The sequence below is a fragment of the Passer domesticus genome, chromosome 2 (genome assembly GCF_036417665.1).
Source record: "Passer domesticus isolate bPasDom1 chromosome 2, bPasDom1.hap1, whole genome shotgun sequence".
NCBI lineage: Eukaryota > Metazoa > Chordata > Aves > Passeriformes > Passeridae > Passer > Passer domesticus.
Genome location: NC_087475.1, coordinates 85,596,354 through 85,610,013, shown reverse-complemented (window position 1 = coordinate 85,610,013; position 13,660 = coordinate 85,596,354). Strand labels below are relative to the sequence as shown.

Here is a 13,660-nt window from a genome sequence, read left to right as displayed (position 1 = left end):
AAATATCTGTTCTTGGATGCTTTCTCTCTCTCTATCCCAAGCTGCTCTTTCAACTCACTGTCCCTCAAGGATCCTATTTCAGTTTAATATTTTATGCATTTACCATTATAAATAAAGAATATAAACATGGAACATAAATGCATTCTTGAAGGACAAAATAGCACTACAACCCCCCTGTTTTGCTCTGAATTTGACAAATTATATCTCAAGAGACTAAAAGGTGTACCTAAGGAAATGTCTGCTAGTCAAAAGTTTAAATGAAAAACAGAGCAAGAAAACACACAATGTTTTAAAGTTCTAACTAAATTTGAACAAAAGATACCTTGGGGAAGTAAAAGTAAGACTGGTATGTGTCCATTAAAAGATTCACATGTAACCTTTGATTTCTTTTGTTCAGAGGACTTTGAGATGATAGGAAGAAGATGTTAAAATGGGATTACATCATCAGCCATGCAGGGACTGGGGCAGAAGTCAGTCACTGGATACACTTGTCTCATTTTTTGTGCAAGATGTTTCAAGTACTCTGAAACTAGCAAATGTGATGCATTAAAAAAATCTCAAAATTGTAACCACTGATATATTTGAAGACTTTATTCTGGATAAAAGAGGCTATCCAGGCAGTGTTAGATTTCTTGGCAGAGAGATTCCGCAAATATATATATTTTAAAAAAAAAGAAAAAAAAATAAAAAAGAAGAAGAAGAAGACAAAAAAAAGCTGCAGAACCCTTTATGTACTAGGTGGGAGGAAGAGATGGAAGAGAGTACAGAGAAGCAGTGAAAGGTCTGTGCAGACTTTTCTCTTCATTCCCTGTGACCTAACCAAGGGTCCCGACCATCTGGGGGAAATCTTCCGGTTCTTTGGAGGAATGAAAGAGACAAACTTTTAATCCAGTTCTAGTGCCAGAGTGAGGTAGTAATCATAGAAACATGATTATTGAAGTTGGAAAAGATCTCCAAGACTACACAGTCCTATGTTACCTGATGCTTCACTGGGTCTATGGCACTTCTTCCCTCCATCATTTCACAGATGCTGAAGTGTGATCTTTGTCCCTTCAAGAAGGTGAGCAGCCAGTAATGACAAACAAGTCCATATTCCAGAGTATGTCACAATTTCTAATTTGCTATAGACTGTTTTTTTGCAAGGGAAGAAAAAAATTCTGATATATTATGAACTGTAAATTTCTAGGACTTATTAACTAATACTAAAGCTGGATGGAGACCTTTATTTTACATTATAAATTGGTACAAATTATGCCATTTACAGCACTCTGGCAGGTTTCAACATGAGGCATACAAATGTCACTAGTGATTAATAAAATTTCTGTTCCCAAATGCATTTTACAGTTTGGTTTTTTTTTTTTCCAGAGAGAAGTACTTTGTACTTTTTGAACTTCCAGGCTGATGGGTTGAGCACACAATTGGTACAGGTTTTTTTTTGAAGTGGTTAATCCAGTACACGGCTGAGAAAATGACAAACCAGATGCAAAGTGGATGGTCTCCCTTGGGGCATGGAGAAGTGGAGAAACAACAAAATCTACAGGACATTTCTAGTGAATCAGACCCTTGTTCTCCTCCACAAATAAGGAGGGAGAAAAACATGGTGACACATAAAACATGCGGTAACAAATTGATGGCAACTTCTACAAAATGGGAATATGAACTACATGGCATGTAGATAAAAGAGAATGCATCTGCAAAACATGTGAGGAAAATTGTGAATATAATTCTAGCAATTATGATTATAGTGTTGTATACGCTACTGCACTTAATTACAATTCTCCATTCTTTTCATGCTATGGAAATGGACTAAATGTATCTCAAAAAGACAAGCAATCTGTGGCATGAATAGGAACCTCCTTTATCTTAATACAATGGGGCCCACATTTAACAAACATGGCAGCATCTCTGTGAGAATTTTGATTACAAAATGAACATCGTGATAAAAATTAGCAGCCCTTATTTTTTCATCTGAGAACATGAATAGGATTATTGTTATTATTATTAAGAAGATTTGGGATGTTTTGTTGCTTTTTAAAAAGTATTTTCCTTTAGGAGTTACATTAAAATTATAATTTTTCCTTTATTAAAAAACATTACAATTTTATTTTATTGTAAGGGGAAGAGGTCTGCTTTAAAAAAATTCTCTTCATTTATGTGCTTAACACTTTCCTTCTTTTTCTCTATTGGAATGAGAAGATGTGCAAGTTTCATAAGTACACACATACTCAGTTAAAAGTTAAAATATGGTCATAATAATTCATATTAAACTGTGAACCTGAACAGTTTGTCTATGTAGATCTGTGAAATAATGAATTCTGTTTAGGAACACTGGTATAGAAGAGAGGCTTCAGGGAACTGAATTAATATACAGGGAGTTTTTTGGTATACATTTAAAAGTTTACACTCGAGTTTTAGGTGCTGGTTTCAGGCGGTTTTCAGAATTTCTACTGAATGTAATGATCCAGGGTGGATTTACAGGATCTGGAGAACTAAGTCATCATACCTCTTGAGAGGGGAAGTTGTATGAAAGAGTGGTGTGGTACAACACAAGGTTTTTGGTGGCCCAAATTTGGGGCAAAGGTATCCTTGGGTATAGTAAAATTCTGGTTACACAATTCTCTGTAAATTCTCTGATAAATCTTGACAGTTCATTACTCCATCATGTATAATGGATAGTTCATTCATTTTATAGGAATTTTTTGTGAGCATTTAAGAGTTCAATGAGTTGGATAACTTCCCTCTAAAAAACTCAGAAATTCTGGTTGTATGTTCATAGATGAAGACTTTATTGCATGGGGAGGCTGTAACTGGCCATACTGGCCATTCTCAGACCTACTACCCAGGAGCACACAGGAGAGAAAAGAAACCAATCCAGAGAAAAGCATATAAACCTGCTTATTATGACATCTATATGGTTGTCATTATTATTTCCTTTCTGCTCAGAAAGGCTTTTGAAGGTTGAAGGGAGAGTTACTTGCTATCAAGTGAACCTTTTTTCAGGATTCGTTGTGAAACTGCACACTTGCTTCCTACAAAAAGAAGCTTATATTAATCAGAGCTCATTAAGCTCTGTAGAAGTCTTAAGGGCCATGGACAACTGGGATGATGTTCTCCAATGTACAACATGTAAGAGTAACAAAACCAGGAAGGAAGAGACAGTGTCCCAGTTCTTCTGAAGCATGTGAGGCTTGGGAGCACCCATGCCTAGGTGCATCTACATTTGAACACAGCTGATCAGCTGTGCCTCCCCAGCAAAATCTATGTGTAAGCTGCATATGAGTTGGTAAAAACTGGGTTGAATTTATTTCTTAAACATTTTTTATTATCAATTCAGAATCCAGATTCTCTCTAGAGTTCAGGTAGAATTCCCTAATTTTCCACCATCTGCTATAATTCCTGCAGTGTATGATGTAAGGTAGGACACAAACAGCACTTCTCCTAGTTGAATTCAGGCTAATTTACATGATTGCAAATGTCCAATGTTTACACTGGAGAATTAATTACTATTTGTAATTCCCACAAGCCATTTGCTATGAATTTTCCAGCATTTGCTTGGCCTGTTTTTCAACCAGTCCTTATTGCTGCATTCTGTACAAAAGCCAACATTCCTACTTGGGGTCATCTAGCTGAGCATGTCTTTCACCCCCTACTGCCTGCCACAGAGGCTTTGTCTAGACTCAGAAACACCATCTAACTGAGATTGATTTATCCCAGTCTGGACAAGCTTTACAGCTCTAAATCTCAAATTTGATCTCTTCAAATCTCTATTATCTTGGATTCATTATAACTCTTTCTCTATAACCAAGATATCCATGTTTTAGTACTAAATATCAGAACTCCAGAACCTACCACACCTTTGGCACTGTTTGATAAAGCTTGCAGACACTTTCCCCAAGTGTCTGCAAAGGACTTTTTATTGCTTTTTAAGGCTTTTTATTTTAGCACAAGTTAATATTTTTCTTCAGGAAGAGAAAATTCTTCCTCTGCAGTATTTAGTCCTTGATAATAAGCAAAGTTGATGCCTTTTATTTTTTTTTTTCTTTTTTTAATGAATAGCCATATCTAGGAAAAAGCTGACTCTTAAAAAGTTACTTTGAACATATATAATCAGATAAGAATAATTTAATTAAGTCCATTAAATAATCTAATATTTATTATTAGCTTGTGTACTTCCTAATTGTTTTATAGGCTTTTATTTTTAGGCAAGATTCCAATCATTACAAATATATGGAACTTGATACATATACAAGCAGAGAAATGCATTTGCAACTTTGTTTAAAGAGGAAATTGTCAAAAATGTCAGAGCATAACCTTTCACAACAGAGAAAAAATAGCTTTGCTTTTAATGATGTGGTTCTTCTCTTCCTTGTTAATATATTATAAAATACATTACCAATTTTGGAGGGCAAAGGGGGAAAGGGGACTGCACTTAGAAAGTGTAGGACTGTGTAATGTCAGTAATGCCAAGAGATTAAAAAATTAAATCAATATATCAGTGTTCACCCAATGCATTGTCTTTTCCAATTTTTCTTGTGAACACCAGAAATAGATTCTGACCTCAGACAAGCCTTGGTGCTGTAAATACTATCCTTATTCAAAAGAGAACTAATTTAACTTTTTTTTTTTTCTAAGTAATGAATAGGAGTTTATAAATTGGGACTCCTGACTGCAAACATTTTTCTAAAGACTCTCTGGGACTACTCTGTGCAGTTAATTAGGTAGTATCCTTATGTCTGAATTAATGAGTTAAAAATGGAGAACCCTTACAGATACAGTAATGTCCACTAAAAAGGAACCAGCTCAGAGAATATGAAATATTAATCCCATTAGTTCTGATTCATGGGTAGTTCCTGATATTTTGATGTAATCTGCTGTAGTCATGCATTGATTTTAAGAGGTGGGTAATATCAGAAAGAAACATTTCTGTCTGTTTTCTGGTTAGCAATTAAACACAATTGTAACAGACACAAATATAGCTTAAACAGCTTTAAATTTAAATTTCTAGTCAAAAACACAGGCAATGGGAAAATGATACTACAATTACCTGGGGAATTCAGTCAAAGGGGAATCAATTTTATTGTAAAGATCATGCTTTTAATTCACCTCTACCTGAGTGCCAGATGGTCAAACCAAAGAATCAACACATTAGGCAGATGGACCTGGTATCTGACTCCCAATTACCAGAGTTGCTTCATGTGGAAGGTTACTTCTACTGATCAGAGAAAATTATTTGTGCCCAGATGGTGGCAAAAACTTGCCCACTCTTTAATATTAAAGGCTCCCAATTATCTTTCAAAGTTAGGCAGTAGCATTAAAGATTTCATCCAAGGCTCATAGAAGGTATCTGTTGAGGTTGGTAGGTTTGGATCTAACCTTAAAAGTGGGTGATAAAAACTTAGGGACAAGGAGTTGTTACGATAAATAAGCCATGTGATTAAACTCTGCTCCATGTTGAGCAAGAAAAAAGCCACTGGACATGACATAAGAAACCATGGGATGCAAAAAATTACTCTGTGAGACTCTGGCCAAAGCTTGCAGGGATGGATGGATTCTGTGGGTGTTTAAGGAGGAGTCTGATCAGACACAGCCAAAACCCTCAAATAAATACACAAGAGGGCTTAGGGGCTTTTGGGGAGCAGGGTCTTGTCAGGGCTACACACAGTGCACACACAACAGCAGCAGTAAGACTGGTGAGGGCTGAGATTACAGGAGCAACTATAGCAGACATACAACATTTGAGTTCAGATTTGACAAAACTGGGGTCAATAGAGAGAAACATTTGTGTACAGATTGTTTATTTGTGAAGAGACAAAAGCAGTGAAAGAAGCAGCAGGCTAAAATAGAAAAGCAGTGGAATATGAAGTGGGAATAACCTTGAAGCCTGACCAGCTGGAGAGGAAAGAACAGGACAGAGACATCAATACTACTGAAGCCCATGTGACATTACACTGCTTCTGTTTCTGCAGGTGTTGTTGAAGCTATGATTCCCTGTTTGTGCTGGTCTGTTCACACACAGTGTGTGCATGGGATTGCACATTCATCCCTGCTTATAGATGGACACCAAACTGGAAAAAGCAGCACCCTTATATCCATCAGTCTAGGAAAGAAGAAATCCTCAGTTCTCAAGGACTAGTAGGTGTCTTTTCCTATTGACAAAAAGTGTCACAAGTATTTAAAATAATCTTAGTAGATATTGCAGGACAATAGACCTGAAAACAATAGAACTCTATGAAAAGCAATAAAGCTCCATTAAACCTTGTTCAAGCTGCTACAGACAACCCTGCATTAGTTACCAGCTGTACATAACTATTAAATCAAAGTCTCTATTTCAGTGACAATGTACCATCAAAGGGATAAATGGAAGCATTGTTTGATGGATTCAACATGTTGGCTCTGCAGATATCTGTACATCCAGAGGTTAGAAGCAGGCATTGTTCAGACTGGAGCTCATGCCTTCCCAAAGCTGACACACTTGAACTGGGTTCCAAATTCCCTCCCCCCATCCAGACATTTGCATCCCTCTCAGACATTTGCATTAACTTGCAGCCTAGAGATGAGAGACTATTAATCTTGATACCCATAAATAAATAAATAAATAAATAAATATACACAAAATTTATATGCATGTATGTAAATTCACTATGTATTCTTTTTGGGACAAACCAAAATACACACTTTCTTACCAAGTAATGTGTATTTCCTTTGGAAATAGCATTCAGGCCAGTAAAAAAACTTCTGATTTAACTGAAAGTTGTACTATCAATTTTAGCATTTTTTCTCTATTTCAAATGCTGTCACTATTTTGAAATTATTAATTTCTGAAATAGAATTCTAGCTGGGAGACAAAGAAACTGGAATTATAGCAAACATCAGTCTTTGGAATTTTCAAAGGTTTTTCTCTTCAGGTTTTTAACTGTGGTTTTTCATAGAATAGAATCAGAGAACCATATAGGTTGGAAAAGACCTCCAAGAACATTGAGTCCAACCATTATCAATTTCCTCAAACTTTGAATCTTGTGAATAGTCTAAGTACCTCACAAATTATCACTTCCCACTCCTGAATCTCTCTCTAACCTCAAAACCCCATTCCCTGTACCACCTGTTTGTCTGCCATTATCTGCTGAGCAACAAGAATGGAAACTTCTATGGTGTGCAGATTATTTGATATTAGGCAGATGCACAATACACTGCACATCATGTTTCGGGTGTTTTTATAAATAACAATGAAATTTTACTCCCCAGCCCAACTGCTAAACTTGATCCAGTTGTAATTAAATACAGCCTTCTGTTGTTAAAACAGATCAGGTTTCCAAACTGTGCTGACTTTATGGACTGATATGTCTGTTCAATGACCAAGTTTAGACAGGCAGGAACTTCTGTTCCTCCTTGTCCTAAGGGACTGCTTTAGTTTCATACAAATATGACCTTTGAAAGAAAAGGATAAAAAAAGCTTTTTGGCAGAAAAGGCTGGTGAAAACTATTTCCCCTGTGTAAATAAAGGGAAAAGACCAAGATATTGAGTTCTTTTGAGGAACAGTTTGCATCTCTTTCAGGTACATCTGCCAGGAGAGATAATTTTAAATGCAAGCACTTTGCAACTTTGACAGTGATATTAGCTATAAAATGCTGTAACACAAACAGGACAATTGCTTGGAAATCTGAAGGGAAATTGCCATGATCAAGAAAGGAAGAAAAGTTATTTTTTATTGCAAATGTGTATTTTCTGTGGCAAAATATCCTCTTGAAATTATTAGCTCAGTAGCCAATGCCCATTTGTTTGTATTAAAAATGAGGTAATAAAGAATTTAAATAGTAATGATAACATTATTCTTCTTAAATTTAGACTTCTTCATTAGAAATAATGAAGACTTTTCTTACATAGATTAGCTGTCTGGGCAGGCACTGAGGTTACAGGGCAATCATACAGCTAAGGCTGCATGATAGGGATGGCATTGCTTTGCAGATTTACTGCACTGCGGGATAAGCAGACAGAGCAGAAATGCAAACGGTTGTGTAGGTGAGCAGGTGAGACGTGACATTGACCAGACACTTTAAAGATAGTTTACAAAAAGAGACAGGATTGGTATGACCTTCTCCTGACTCTCGTGTTATTTATTCTGTAATGACGGGTTAATGATTCTCTATAGCAACCACCCCAGACTGGCTCAGGAATATCCGTGGCTCCCTAGAGACTCACTTGAAACAACCCCTCTCTTTATGTAATCATTCATCTTATCTCAGAGCAGTGTAAGACTATAAGGTAGGCTATAGAATAAATATGATAGGAACTTTATTGCTTATATCTTAATTCCTAGGAAAACCTGACTTCTTGGGGTACAGAAGAAGCAGTGCTGGGAAGGTAAAGGAGATCAAGAGCTGACAAGAAAAGGACAGGAGGCAGAGAGAAGAAAAGGTGTGTGGCAAATGGAGATATTTATAGTGGCTTTTTGGCCTCCTGCTTCAGGGGGTAATTTTCTCTTTGGGTCTGGAAAGTGTCTTTGATGAGTCCCAGAGTCAGCCAGACTTAAAGCTGAACCTGTCAACACCTCCTTCTTAAACAGAGGGCCCCAAAACACCCAAAGCGGCGTGATAAATATAGACCTAACTTTTATAAGAATATCAAGGTGATCATCAAACTTTGTAAAACAGAGAAGCTGCAGTACTTGTTTATTACAATGCAAAATAATTTGAAACAAAACAAAGAATAGTCTAAGTCTCTGTTGATCTGTTCCATCGGGAGGCCTATTTCTTCCCAACTTCCCTCTACAAGCTCTGGGATAAGAGCCTTCCTGTTGTCTTCATCTTTCTGCCCCTGGTTCTGTGTTTGCCCCATTGGCTCCCAGTGCATGCAGAAGCCCATTTCTTTCCTGGTTTGCCCTATCCAGCACTGCTGCTCTTCTGGAAGAAATAACTTTGCACCAGTCCGGAATGCAGCATCCTCATCTCCTGCTTCTCAACCACATTCAGTGAAAGGACATAACAGACATTGAACACTGATCCCAGGATCCTCTGCACCTCTTCTTGGGCTGCAGGGAATTCCCAGCAGGGTTCTGGGCAAAGGATGTCTCCCATCCATGATATGGATGTTCTCCACAAGAATGACAAGATACAAGGAACCCTGACCCCCATAGAGGAGGGGCTGGAGTCCAGCTGGGATGTGCTGCACAGCTGACCTCTCACCCAAGGCCTACATGCAGCTAACCAAATTCTGCCCTACTCTCCATGATTAAGTAATATGAATACAGCATTTCTTTTCCCTGTGTTTGGTCATTAGGCCTACCTAGCTGATTACAGTTGAACAGGAAGACTTTTGGCCTCTGGATTTTATTTTCTTGGTAATTTTCATGGCTTTTTTCTGTGCATTAACACATTTTGAAAAATTGTTGTTGCAGAACATGTCCAGAGGTGTGACCATCCCTATGTATTTTAATTTCTCAGTTTGTAAAGCAGGAAGGACTTCTCCAACTGTATACTCTACCTCCATACTTAGAATTGGTCAAAGGTTTGTAGAGAAGAAGCTATATATACAAACCCCAATTTATTTTAGACTGCATTCATTAATAATGAAAGTGCTGTGGAAGTGTTAAGTGCAAATAATTTACAAGACCACATGCACATAAAAATCAACAAAAGATTAGAAAATCTTTCTTAATGTGTCTTATATTGTCTCATGTACTGGAACAAAAGGAAAATTTTGAAATTTTAATTTTCTAGACTAAGGTATTTGGCAGTACTGACTCTCCTACACCAAGAAATCTCTTACCACAGGAGCAAAGCCAATTATCATTGAATCGTGAGAGACAATTTGAATACTATTAAGATAATTCTAAAAGATTTTCACCCTTTCCCATTAAAAAATAAAAACCCATACATATATATATATACACACATGGACATATTTAAACTGTTCTCTGCTTTAAAAATGCCCCAGCCAGAAGAAATTGTTAAATTAGTTGTTATTAGGGTAGATTTTCCATCCATTGCAGGCCACAAAATGTCAATTAATGACCTTCTTATGGTCATCATATGTTGGGAAAAATATGATCCAAATACGATCCAAATACAACCCACTGCATGTGGGGGGAGAAGGATAACTTTATTTTCCCCATCTCTATCTGATGTCCAAAGCATGTGATAATACTTCTGCAATATTATGGGTACTATTAATACTTATAAGTACAGAATTCTTTGATTTGACCTTTTCTCTTAAAGGAATCACTGAAGATGCTCTGAAAGCCTATATATCTGTTGACACACCATATAAATAAGTGCATGAAAAATCTCAGAATCTTTGTATATGAACAATCAGCCATAAGACAAGGACAAAAGAGTGAATTTTATGTGACAAGTAAAGTGGGGCTGCAAGTTGCTTGTATGTTGGCACAAGACCCTTATCATATTTTCTCTTTTTTAATTTCAAGCCTTTCCTCAAAGGAAAAGACACGAGCAATAACACACAGTTTAACATCACGTGGAGGAACTCTATAAGAATAATTAGAAAGACATAATTTCTTTTCATATTCATGGGGTTTGGTCCAAGTTCTGAAGCTTGGAGGTAGACAGAGGGGCTATAGCTGCCCAGGCTTCATGGCTTGTATATAAATATTGAGATTATCACCTCTTACAGTTTCTTCTCCCCACCCAGTGAGAATTTATGCTTCTCATCATTCAGTTCATAAATTTTATTGTTGATAAGGATGCTGTTACAGCACTGGGTTGGAAAGAGGGGAAAGAATTCAATTGCCTAAATACTGAAGTGGTGCTTTGGACATGCCAGATTATCCAAAACATTCCCATGGAGCGGGTAGATATGACTGAGCAACTTCTGGAAGAGCAATTCAAAACTAAATGGGATATCCCAGGGAATCTTCTATAATACTGGACAACTTAGTTTAAGAAACAGAAGCCTATCTTGTGGGACATAGGTGAGAAAGACGCAAAATGATTTATCAGGCATGCCTCAAATCTTGCATCACTTTTGGCCAGCTGCAAAACTCTCTTCAGCACCAGAAGTAACTTAACACTGTTTTTTGGAATGTATTTGCCAGTAGGTAAGCCAGTATATTTAAGAATTAATTTTTTCCCTGAAGGGCATCAAGAGTGACAATATTACCAAACAAAATGCTGCAGGCAATACCAACAGTGAAGTTCGATGAAACTGATATTTAGTTTCACCAAAGTTTACTCAAAAAAAAAAAAAAAAGGTTGGATTTTGGAGATGAAATCACACATTTCTTACAGTGAAGACTCTTTGAAAGAAAGAGTGCTGGAGCACTTAATTTATTCTTGAGTTTGTGCATTTCAGACAAAGTTCCTGCCTTTCTTTTCTTTCAATGAAATGGATTCATTTTGGTCACTCCCCCATCTCTCCATCCTTTCAATGTGTCCTAGGAATACATCCCAGTAAGTCCAGAAAAAATATTCCCCAAAGCAAATATTGTTCTTAGAAACATGACAGAGAATAAAGTAGGGAGAAAACAGTGATTCATTGATATTAAAATCCAAATCTATGAAAATTGATTAAATGCCTGATTAGAACTTTCCTGAAACTGGAGGCAACTATGCAGTTTGCCTGGTATATATTAAGACACCCACACCATCTGAGGACAACAATAAGTCATTAATTGATAGATTGCTGGTAGCTGCATTAAGGATTTTGCTATTGTTATTAAAGAGGCTTTTTATAAAATTGTCCTCTGTGAATATGTAAATCCAAGTAAAATTAAATGTTTTTTACAGAAAACTCATCTTCATTTTGCAACTTGTTTAATTATAGTTTGGTAATGGGCCAACATAGAACAGCAACTTTTCACTTTTTTAAATACATAGAATGTCCAAATAATCAATATTATATCAGAATTGCAGCATAGGTGCAGTAGACCTGTATACGTACAGAAATTCCATTTATAGAATTATAGAAAGGTTTGGGTTGGAAGTGACCTTAGGAATCCTCTAGTTCCAACCACCTTGCCATGAACGTGGACACCTTCCCCTAGATCTGGTTCCTCAGAGTCCTATCCAACATGGCCTTGAACACTTCCAGGGATCTGACAGCCACATCTTCTCTAGACAACCTGTTCCAGTGCCCCACCACCCTCACAGTGAAGAATTTCTACCTAGTATTTCATCTAAACCCACCGTTTTTCAATTTGAAGCCATTCCCCTGAATCCTGGTTATTATATGCCCTTATAACATATGACATGCTTGTTATGTCAGACATGGGATTTTTCTACTTTCTCAGGAGCAAAATATAGCCCTTTGTAAGAATAATTTAGAGATATAATCTACAGATTTAACATACTATTTTTAGAGACTTCTGTATGTACCTTACATTGGCTATGTAGCCAATAGTGCAAAGTGGAATCACAAGCTACTGCATCACATTTTAATCCATGGGCAGAACAGTGGCATGTGTGGGTTAGAAAGTAATGTCATCAGCAGTGTGGAGGTAGTTTTGATACAGAGCAATGAAGAATTGAACAATGGCAAATTATTTCATTTTAGTCTGTGCTTAGTAACAGCTTGCCTGTACTAAGCAAAGTTTGAATAGGTGACCCTGAAGCATGAGACTTATATCTGTCCTAAATCCATCCTGATCAGAAATTGGAGACATTTCCTTGCTCAAATTTTTGTTCCCAATTTGCAGAATTGCTAAATGTCCATCTGTAACTTTTCCACAGCATAAACTGACTTAATTACTACTGAACAAGAAATCACTAGCATTGGAGGTTAATGAGATGTTTTACACACCACAGTTGCAGGGTGTTCAGTTTTGTAGGAAGATAGAAAGCATTGTAAAAAAAATATATAAAATTTTACTTCAGTTATAGTTAATAATTTGTTTTGGGTGTTTGAAGATGAAAGGGTGAGACTTCTGTCATCTGTATCTGTCTGTGGTGTGTCTGCCACCTTAGCTGGTCACTGCTGATGATTTTTTCTCACTGGAGAGAGATATTTCTTTGCTGTGATTCATCTGACCTTTTTTGGATGTGTATGATGAGTTCAATCATATTCTTGGAGTGTTCAAATTCTGTGAAATGAGCCCAGGATCACTAGGCATGTGCATACACCTACATTCTTGAGTGTCTACTTCAAATAAGAATTCCTCCCTCTATAATACCTTAATTTTCTGGCCCTGTTCCTTGATACACTAGGGGTCTTGAGTATCCCAACTGACCTAAGACCACTCTAATAACAGCTAGATTTGTCTGCAGATAAAGAGGACCAGGTCTTCTCTTATTTCCTTTTCATCATTTATTGTCACATTTGCATGCTTGTTTTTTTCCCCTCTATTTTATTTCCTCTGGTGTTTTCAGAGTTGAGAACTGGCCCTCCTACTGTTCTCAGCAGACATTTAGTAAATAATTTGCTGGATTTTATAAAACTTCACTTTTCTAGGAGTAAAGTTCTGGATTCAAAGTGGGAAGATGTGGGTGTGCATCCTTTGGGCTTTCCTTTGCCTAATGGGTATTTCAGCACAGTGGAAGGAGTAACGTCCTTTCCACTTGGTTCTGCAGTAAACACATCAGGAACCAAAAAACCACCAGAAGTCTTGATGCAATGATGTGTGAATACTGCAACTTGTCTAGGTACAGATCTTAGAATTGGTGCTGAGATCTCCTCTAAATGGTCAAAGCTATTGACTTAAGTGATCCCAGA

At 37.0% G+C, this 13,660-nt stretch overlaps 1 protein-coding gene across 3 annotated transcripts in view; it reads right to left on the bottom strand.

Annotated features, from left to right (window-relative positions):
* Nucleotides 1-13,660, bottom strand: part of TENM4 (teneurin transmembrane protein 4) — a 1,559,611-nt gene that overhangs the window by 814,285 nt on the left and 731,666 nt on the right. The window lies entirely within an intron of this gene.